This window comes from Nelusetta ayraudi, unplaced genomic scaffold (genome assembly GCF_046127955.1).
Source record: "Nelusetta ayraudi isolate G7.1 ecotype Tasmania unplaced genomic scaffold, CSIRO-AGI_Nayr_v1 ptg000085l, whole genome shotgun sequence".
Lineage (NCBI taxonomy): Eukaryota > Metazoa > Chordata > Actinopteri > Tetraodontiformes > Monacanthidae > Nelusetta > Nelusetta ayraudi.
Window position 1 is genome coordinate 1732005 of NW_027466135.1, and position 9414 is coordinate 1741418.

A 9414-nucleotide genomic window follows, 5' to 3' on the forward strand; every position below is an offset into this window, starting at 1 on the left:
GACCTTCATCACCAATCAACAACTTCCATTGAGCTCCAAAGTGACTGGAGACATTTTCCACACTTTCTTCCACCATCCAAAGTCTTTTCTGGCTGCAGATTGTTGACATGAAAATATCAACAACATCCACTTTGTCTAGATGAGTCTTTAATATCTGCTTCAAAGTCTTCACACTGAGCAGCGTTACACACCAGTTGTCATCTGCTGACACACACTGTCCACCAGTAGAAAGCAGGAACTGACCTGAGAACTTCCAGTCTGCAGTTTGGACTCTGCAGTCCAGCACAGAGCAGCTTCACTCCAGGATCCCTCAGGAAGTTCTCACTCAGGTCCAGCAGTGGGAGGTGGGAGGGGCTGGACTGCAGAGCTGAAGACACCACTGCACACTCAAGCTCTGAGAGTTCACTGGATGAAGGAGAGCAGAGAGAGAAGTTGTGGTCGACATGTGAGATTCTAAAGACAGTGAAAGTGAATCAAGACTCATTAATGTCTGATCATCATCATCATCATCATCATCATCATCACCATCATCATGTAAATGGAGGGAAGTCCCGCGGTGGTGCAGCATGTGTTTACATCTGTGGTGCGTGGTGCCGGGACACTGCAGTGGTATGCAAAGTTGATGATCATAAAGTGCCGTCCATTCTATCTGCCCTGGCAGTTTACTGCCATTATGCTAGTTGCAGTTTACATCCCTCCCACCAACAACAGCAGTGAGAGGAACGCTGCACTCAATGAACTGTACCAGGCCATCAGTGATCAACAGACAGCAAACCCAAAAGCTTTACCATCCTCACTGGAGATTTTAGTCATGCTGACCTCAAGACTGTCCTTCCAAAAGTCCACCAGCATGTTGGATTTCCAACAAGGGGGGACAACGCTTTGTATGTGGAGATGTTCCGAGGGAGGAGCAGGGCTCGTGCTCATGTGCGATCAATTCCACGAGGATTGGGACTCTCAAAGGAAATGGGTGTGCGTTTGTGCGTTCGCAACATTTTGAACATCCAGATTTTTTTGTTTCAGGATGAAATCCATGTACGTTTTTGTAAATGAAGCCCCAGGTCCTCAGTGTCTCCACTACAGTGTCCTCAGTGCAGCTTCACACTCCAGTGTGTTCCAGCCACTGAGTGTCAACACGTCCTGTTGTGACTGACAGTGTTGCTCTGATCTGCTGCTTCAACTCAACATGATGCTCAGTTGTGTGTAAAGTCACTGCAGCTTGGAGCTCCACTGGATCAGAGATCCTTCACTGGCGTCTCTTCGGACTCCACTGCATCTTTGATCCAACTGCTGTTTTATTGTCTGCTGCCAAATGAAGGAAGGATGTGATGTGTTTGTGTGTTCAATGTGTTGATTGACTGTGTAGTTCCACAGTTTTCATTCATGTAGCCGCTCTTTACCTTTGACGCTCAGGTGTCTTCAATGTCCGTCCGTCATACCAGCACCACTACATCATTCATAAATTGATGAGACGTGGGTTCCATTTAACTCGTTTATTTTCCTTCTTGAGTTTTTGGGTCGAGGCAACACAGACAACGTGAGGTCAAAAGAATTTTTGGCTCACCAACCACTCCGGCTTGACCCGCTTTCCATCAAACAAACATTTCGGCCATTTTTTTTTCTCGACCTAAAATAGCTGCGGGTCACCTTTCAAAATAAAATAACGGCTTCAGCATCAGAATCGGATGGTCTTGGTTCCCTTTCTTGAAGAACTTGGCAGTTGTCAGCCGGAAGGCATCTTGCACTGTACCCCTGACGACGCCATTAACTTCGTCCAGCAGTGCAACGTAGGGCTCTTTCATCAGACGTTGACTGATACATGACTGAACGAATGGCTCGCGGCTTAGCGCATCAGCGACAACGTTCTTAACGCCAGGGATGTTGGAGCCAAAATAGTTATTTTCTTTCCTTATTTCTGATTTATTTGCACTGTGGCTTAATGTGTTAATTATGGACACAAAAGTAATTGTTTTATTTATTTAGTATTTTCTTAGTATTGGTTGCGCTAAGGGCCACGCCCCCACATCACCATAGGCAGGTGACTGCAGCACCTGCACTATATTAGGGTGGTTAACGGGGCTGGCAGGTCTCTTGAGTTGAATGCAGCCAAACAGTTTTAGACCGCTTTTCAAGCACTTTTTGGATTTCTCATTTTTTGACGATTGTTGGATTACTTTGTCGATCTGTGAGTTTGCAAGCAACCTGTGCCGCATTGTCCGCTGTCGCGGTAAGACCGTTTTTGTTTTTTGTTTTTTGTTTTTGGATTGCAAATAAACAATCTGAACAGTGGATCGCCGCATCCTCCAGAATTTTTGTTTATCACAAGCACGCTTGGGCGCGTCGAACTGAAACTCAACAATTCACCAAGAGCAAAGCCCGACATTTCACAGGGAAATAGCCGCGCTTTTATTGTCTAAAACTGGCGCATGACGATCGTTCGAACGCTGTTGTGCAAACAAATGGAACGCACGCAGCGTGAATGAACATCAATCTGTCACGCCCACTCAATGAAGCGTCATTCATTGGGAATGTCGCACTCGCACATCCGAAGGATTGAAGTCTGTAAATGTAACGCCAAAGTTGAATATAAGCAATGGATGAAAACGTCACGTCTAACATTGATCCTGTTGTTCAGCGACAAGATGGTGATGCTGAAAAGCAAAATGTCTCAATGGAAAATGTGACGCGCCCTGTAAAGGAAAAAAGGGTTATCAAACTAACTGCCAAGGGTTGGGAGATGTTTTTATTCAACACCCAAAAAACAAGAAACTTGAAGTGCAAACAGGCAAAAAAAACAATGGAAATAATGAAAGAGCTCATGCAATCAAATGAAAATGCTAATAAAGTAAAAGGCCATTTGCATGAACTAAACAGACTTTGTGACGAAGCAAATGCATGTCAGAATTCACTTGAAGGTTTGCTACCTGACAATGAATATGCTAAACAAGTGCAGTGGCTTAAATATAAGATTGCTGAATTGAGTGCTTTTGGACAGGATGTGCAAATATGGTTGTGTGAAGTCAAACAGTCAAGTATTGGAGATGGACAGCAGATGACTTCATTCACTATGGTGGATAACGACAAGCAACCAGGTGATGTAAACTGTGATGACATTGGACCAGATGACAGCGTTTCTAATGCCCCAAAATCAAAGGCTACGTCATGGTCAGGTTCATCCGGAACATCATCGCATATTCGTATTCGTGCCGAAAGAGCAGCCATCATGGAGAGAGTTGCGGCCTTGGATAAAAAACACGAGCTTGAAGCGCAACAGGAGCTATTGAAGAGGAGACAGGAACAATTGGAGCTGGAAACTGAACTCGCCGCAGCAAATGCAAAAATCAGTGTGTTGGAGTCTATGCAAGCCAGAGACGGCTCCAAAAAATCTCTTCAATCTGATGGAATGAGCTCGTACTACAGAAAGGGCGCTGCTCAAAATCCACACAAGGAAGTTTCCACTGAAAAGGTACAACATCCACAAGTGGTGAGACCAAAAACTAGAGAAACCTCTGTCAAAGGTTATGACCTGCCGCACACAGTGAAACAAAGCATGCAAACTCACGTGAGCGCTCAGCAGCATGACCACAAATCAACCACCATGCAGAGGTTCAACTCTGCACCAAGGCAAGAGCATACCAGCGTTGACAAGTTAGCGGAAATAATGGAAAAGCAAAACAAAATTACAGAAGCTCTGGTAAAGCAGCACAATATGTCATCATTACCTTCACTTTCCATACCAGTTTTCAAAGGCGAACCATTGGACTCTTTGGATCTGTTTTTCATCAGAGCGTTTGAATAACTGGATCATCCAACGAATATGAAAGCCATCATTTCCAAGCTTCCTTATAAATTGAAAGAAAAATGGAGGTTCAAAGCTTGTGACCTGCAAGAGCAGAGTGGAAGAAGAGCCAGGTTTGCAGATTTGGTGAATTTTGTGGATAATCAAGCTAAAGTCTTATCCCACCCAGTATTCGGCAGCTTAAAAGACGTTGCACCAATTTTAAAAGGAAACTTCCAGGTACCACAGCTGCCAAAAGGCAGCATGGTGAGAAGGAGCAAGAGTGGTTTAGTTACCAGCGTGTCCCCATTGACAAGACCAGCAGGGGGTAGTGTTTCCCATGTCCAATCTATTAAAGATAATAGAAAGCCTTGTTTATTTTGCAGTGGCGCTCATACGCTTGATACCTGCTCTCAATTTAACAGGAAAGCTCACAATGAAAAACTGGATTTTTTGAAAAGGAAAGGAGTGTGCTTTGGATGTTTGGAGTCAGGGCACATGAGCAAAGGATGCTCACAAAGGCTGACATGTCAAGTTTGTTCTCTCAAGCACCCTACTGTTTTGCACATCACCAATAAAGGAGGAGCCAAAACTTATAAAGACCAAGAAAAGTCTGTCACAAGTGGTCTAGTTGAAGTTGACAAAGAAACTGGATCAAGTGATAACAACACTGGAGAAGTGGAACCGGTCTTAGTTATAGTGCCTGTAAAGGCAAGAAACAAGAAGAAGAACAAAACAGTCACCACATATGCCTTTTTAGATCCAGGCAGCACTGATTGTTTTTGCAGCTAGGCACTTCTCCAGCAGCTTCAACTCACTGGAAGGACCACAGATATACTTTTACGAACAATGGTTCAAGTTCAAGTTGTCAAGACAGCATCTGTATGTGATCTAGAGATGTGCAGTGTCGACAGTAACGATTACTTTGATCTTCCGACTACATACATGCAAGATGAAATCCCTGTTAAGAAGGAAAATATTCCCACGCATGAGGATCTGAAGCAATGGCCATATCTAAAGGAGGTAAAACTCAATCCAATCAATTCTGATATCGGCTTGCTTATCGGCAGCAACGTTCCAATGGCACTGGAACCTTGGAAGGTAATTAACAGCAAGCAAAATGGACCTTATGCCATTAAGACAGCCTTAGGATGGACTGTAAATGGTCCCTTTCGAAAAACAAGTGTCTCCAAAAATGGTAAACGGGTTGTCATGGCTCACAGGATCTCTGTTGTCAAGCTGGAGAACTTGATACGACAGCAAATCAAGCAAGACTTCCCAGAGCGTGAGAAAGAAGAGCGTCTTGAAATGTCGCAGGAGGATAAATTATTCATGGAAAGTGTTTCTGCATCCATCAAAATGGTAGATGGACATTACAGCATTGCTTTGCCATTAAAGAAAAAGGACACACAATTTCCAAACAATCGTTGTGTAGCTGAAACAGTGGACTCTGTCAATGAAGAACGCATCAAAAAACTGGAGGAACAAGTTTACCAGCTCATCAAGTTGACCCCTGCTGATAAAACAACCAGTAGCTCCTCTGCTGTCGTGACACAACAAATCTTCAAGAGGGACACGGATCACACGTCAGAGAGCGAGTGTGACAGTGGGAAGGAAAACCGGAGGCGGTCCAGGATCCCCAGACATCGCAACAGCCTTACGAAGAAGGGGCCTGCCAAGGAGATCAGAAGCAGGAAATCAGACAGTGATCCACAGTGTCGCGTCGAGACGAGTTCAGAGGCCACAGTGAGAACCCGGAAAAAAGTAAACATTGCACGCGGCGCAAAAGCAGTCGAGCCAGTGAGAAAGTTCCTGCAAAGAGCCATTGGAGCCTCTGTTGACGTGACAAGTAAACCCAAAGATGAGGCAGAAACCTACAGGACTATCTTGGAAGAGCGTGACCAGGAGAGAGAGCGACGCTGGAAGGCAGAGCAGGCCGTTAGGAAGCTCACAGACGAACTCAAGTGCTGGCAGACCAAGGCCAGCAAAGAAAAAGATCTTCAGAGTTTGGCCCTTCACACCACTGACAGATTGAAAGAACTGTTGCTGAGGGAGCGGTCAGGGCGCTGTGAACTGAAAAATCGTGTTGAGGAGCTGGAGGCGAGGTGTCGATCCCTCACCCAGCAGGTGGAGCAAGCCCGCACCAGCGAAGAGCAACACAAGGCTGCATTGCACAGGCTGGAGGAAAACATCTCCCAGGGGGAGTCACTGAGGGCGCAACAGCAAGCCGAGGAGGAGAAGCGACAGCGGGAGCTGGGGAACAAAGCAGCAGTTCTGAGGAGAGAGCTGGACATCCAGAGAGCAGCGGTGCGCCAGCAGAAAGACAAACTTCAAAAGCTGCACGAGCTCTTGGTTTCCAGGGAACAGGAGCACAGGAAACAACTGGACTTGCGGCTGCAGCCTGATGGGTCAGATTTCCGCCAAGCAGTTGCCAAAGAAGTTGCATTCATGGAGCAGAAACACGGCCAAAGGGAGTCTGAGCTGCAGGAGAAACTGGCAGAGGGCAAGAAACAGTACGCTGCCCTGGAGGACGAGTTCCGCATGGCGCTCACCATTGAGGCTGCTCGCTTCTCTGAGGTCAAAGACGTTTGTGACCAGATGACCGAGGAGCTTGTGGGTCACAAGGCGGCATTTACTCAGTTCCAGGAGAAGGAGAAGAAATCTGCCTCTCTGGTGCAGCAGCTGACAGCAATGGTCAAAGAACAGAACAGCCGCATCTCTCAGTTGAACAAAGCCAAAAATGACGCTGTGACAGATCTGAAGAGCCGCTTCCGTTCCTTGGAAGAAGAATTGCAGCAGGACAGACGTGCGAGTCTGCAGCTGGAGCTGCTGAAGAAAGAGAAGGCACAACTGATGTCTCAGCTCACAGCCCACGAGTCTGTGATAGACGGCCTCAGGGCAGAGAGGAAGATCTGGGGCCAGGAACTCGCTCATCAAGGAGTGTCCTTGGCTCAGGATCGAGGACGTTTGGAAGCCAGGATAGAGGTGTTGGGTGCTGAGCTGGAGAGTCGGAAGAAGCAGAGTGAGAGGGACGGCGATGCCCTCAAAATTAAAGCCAAAATAGTCGATGACCAGACTGAATCCATCCGCAAACTTAAAGAGGCCTTGCAGGAGCGTGACGACCAGCTACGGAGGATGCGTGAAGAGGCAACGCAGGCCCAGAAGAGGTTCCAGCAGCAGCGGGAGGAGGACCGCGCTCAGCAGGCAGAAGCCAGAGAGCAGTTGGAGCACTTGAGCCTCCGCAAGGAGGAGCTCAAACAGCAGCTGGTGGACAAGGATGTCGAGTTGGAAGAGGCCAAAAGAGTTCACGGTGAGACAATCAAGAAGTGGCAGGAGAAGACAGACTTCTTGACTCAACTGGAGAGACAGGTGAAGCGCATGAAGGAGAAGTTTGAAGCCAAGGAACTTGTGTTGCTGGAAGAAAGGAATAAAGCAACCGATGCACAAAGGGCTGCAGTAGCGAAGTTGCACAATACTGGACGACTGTTACAGCAAAAGGAGGTGGCGTCAAGTTCAGTACATGGCAGATGTATTTTGGAGAAGATGGATAAAAGAATATCTGCCAGAACTGCAACAAAGACAAAAATGGACAAGGAAGATACGAAACTTCAAAAAAGGAGACATCGTTTTAATTGTGGACGAAATGGCACCAAGAGGATCATGGCTTATGGGCCAAGTGACTCAACCCGTGCCTGATTCCAAGGGAGCCGTAAGACAAGTACAAGTTCGGACCAAGACCAGCACTCTTTGCCGGCCTATCACCAAACTTGTGCTTCTTCTGGAGGCATCAGAAGGAGACTAACGCACATACATGCCCAACACACACGCACACCCTTCCCCACGCACACACACTTCCCTTTCCCACCACACACACCTACAAGCAGCACCTGAAGATTCACTCACACATATGCACACATCTTGGACTCATCAAAACTGTTGCAGATCTTCAAAAGAGACTGAAAAGTTTGCAATATTGTTAAAAAAGAAAAAAAAAGACGATAATATTGTACAAGATGTGAAAGAACTTTGGCTCCTCTGTTTTGTTTTGATAATTGACATTTGTTTCCTGCATGCCAATTAGGGGCCGGAATGTTGGAGCCAAAATAGTTATTTTCTTTCCTTATTTCTGATTTATTTGCACTGTGGCTTAATGTGTTAATTATGGACACAAAAGTAATTGTTTTATTTATTTAGTATTTTCTTAGTATTGGTTGCGCTAAGGGCCACGCCCCCACATCACCATAGGCAGGTGACTGCAGCACCTGAACTATATTAGGGTGGTTAACGGGGCCGGCAGGTCTCTTGAGTTGAATGCAGCCAAACGGTTTTAGACCGCTTTTCAAGCACTTTTTGGATTTCTCATTTTTTGACAATTGTTGGATTACTTTGTCGATCTGTGAGTTTGCAAGCAACCTGTGCCGCATTGTCCGCTGTCGCGGTAAGACCGTTTTTGTTTTTTGTTTTTTGTTTTTGGATTGCAAAGAAACAATCTGAACAGTGGATCGCCGCATCCTCCAGAATTTTTGTTTATCACAAGCACGCTTGGGCGCGTCGAACTGAAACTCAACAATTCACCAAGAGCAAAGCCCGACATTTCACAGGGAAATAGCCGCGCTTTTAAGGGACATACTTCAGATCGAAATCGAATGCGGCAAGCTTAGCAACCCATCTTTGTTCACATGCGTCCAAACATGGCTTTGACAATGACCAAACTTGTCACAAATGGCCCATTTTAACGGCAGGAATTCCAACCTGTGCGCTGGATAGTTAATTTGTGATCGGGACAGTGTCTTGCTGGCGCAAGCGACAGGTCGAGCAACAGTCTCACCTGGTGGCACTTGAGACAGGACTGCGCCAATGCCATCAAACGACGCATCAACAGCGAGAACGAAGGGCTCACTGAAGTTGGGGTGGGATAAGGTGACATGGTGCAAGCTAATTCATTCTTCAGGGTCTGGAACGATTCTTTGCATGCAGCAGTCCAGTCGCTCGCCATAAGCGCTGGTGGAGCAGATGATCGCTTTTTCACCTTCCTGCCTCTCATGGCCTTATGCTGCACCTGCCTTCCAGAGAGGAGTCTGAACAAGGGTTTTGCTTTAGCAGAGCAGTCAGCTATGAAGTGCTGATAGTAGAAGATTAGGCCCAGGAAAGAATTAATCTTCCTCCAGGAAGGGGTCACACCATCACTCTCCATCAGGTCAGCCTCTCCCACATCCATGATGGCTTTCATCTTGTCAGGGTCCTTCATCACCCCGTCCCCACAAATGACATGTCCCAGGAACCTTACTGACCTCCGCAAGAGATGACACTTCTTGGGGGCCAGTTTGAGTTTGTGACTTTTCAGACGGGAGAACACCATCTCTAGACGCTCAAGCGCCTGCTGTTCAGTTGGGGCAAAGACCATCAGGTCATCAAGATAGCAGAGCAGACTAGTGAAGTTTTCATCCCCGAAGATTGACATCATCATTCGCATGAATGTTGCAGGACTGTTGGACAGACCTTGTGGCATTCTGTTGTACTAGTGGAGGCCAAAAGGTGAAGAGAAAGCTGTGTATTTTTTGTGCTCTTCATGGAGTGGCACATTGTAGAAGCCAGACGTCAAGTCCATGGTGGAGAAGAAGACATTTCCTCCAAGT

The 9414-nt window shown here is 46.6% G+C and overlaps 1 pseudogene; it reads left to right on the forward strand.

Annotated features, from left to right (window-relative positions):
• Positions 1-4990: 4990 nt before the first annotated feature.
• On the forward strand, positions 4991-7580 carry LOC142901274 (leucine-rich repeat and coiled-coil domain-containing protein 1 pseudogene; annotated as a pseudogene).
• The last annotated feature ends 1834 nt before the right edge of the window (positions 7581-9414 follow it).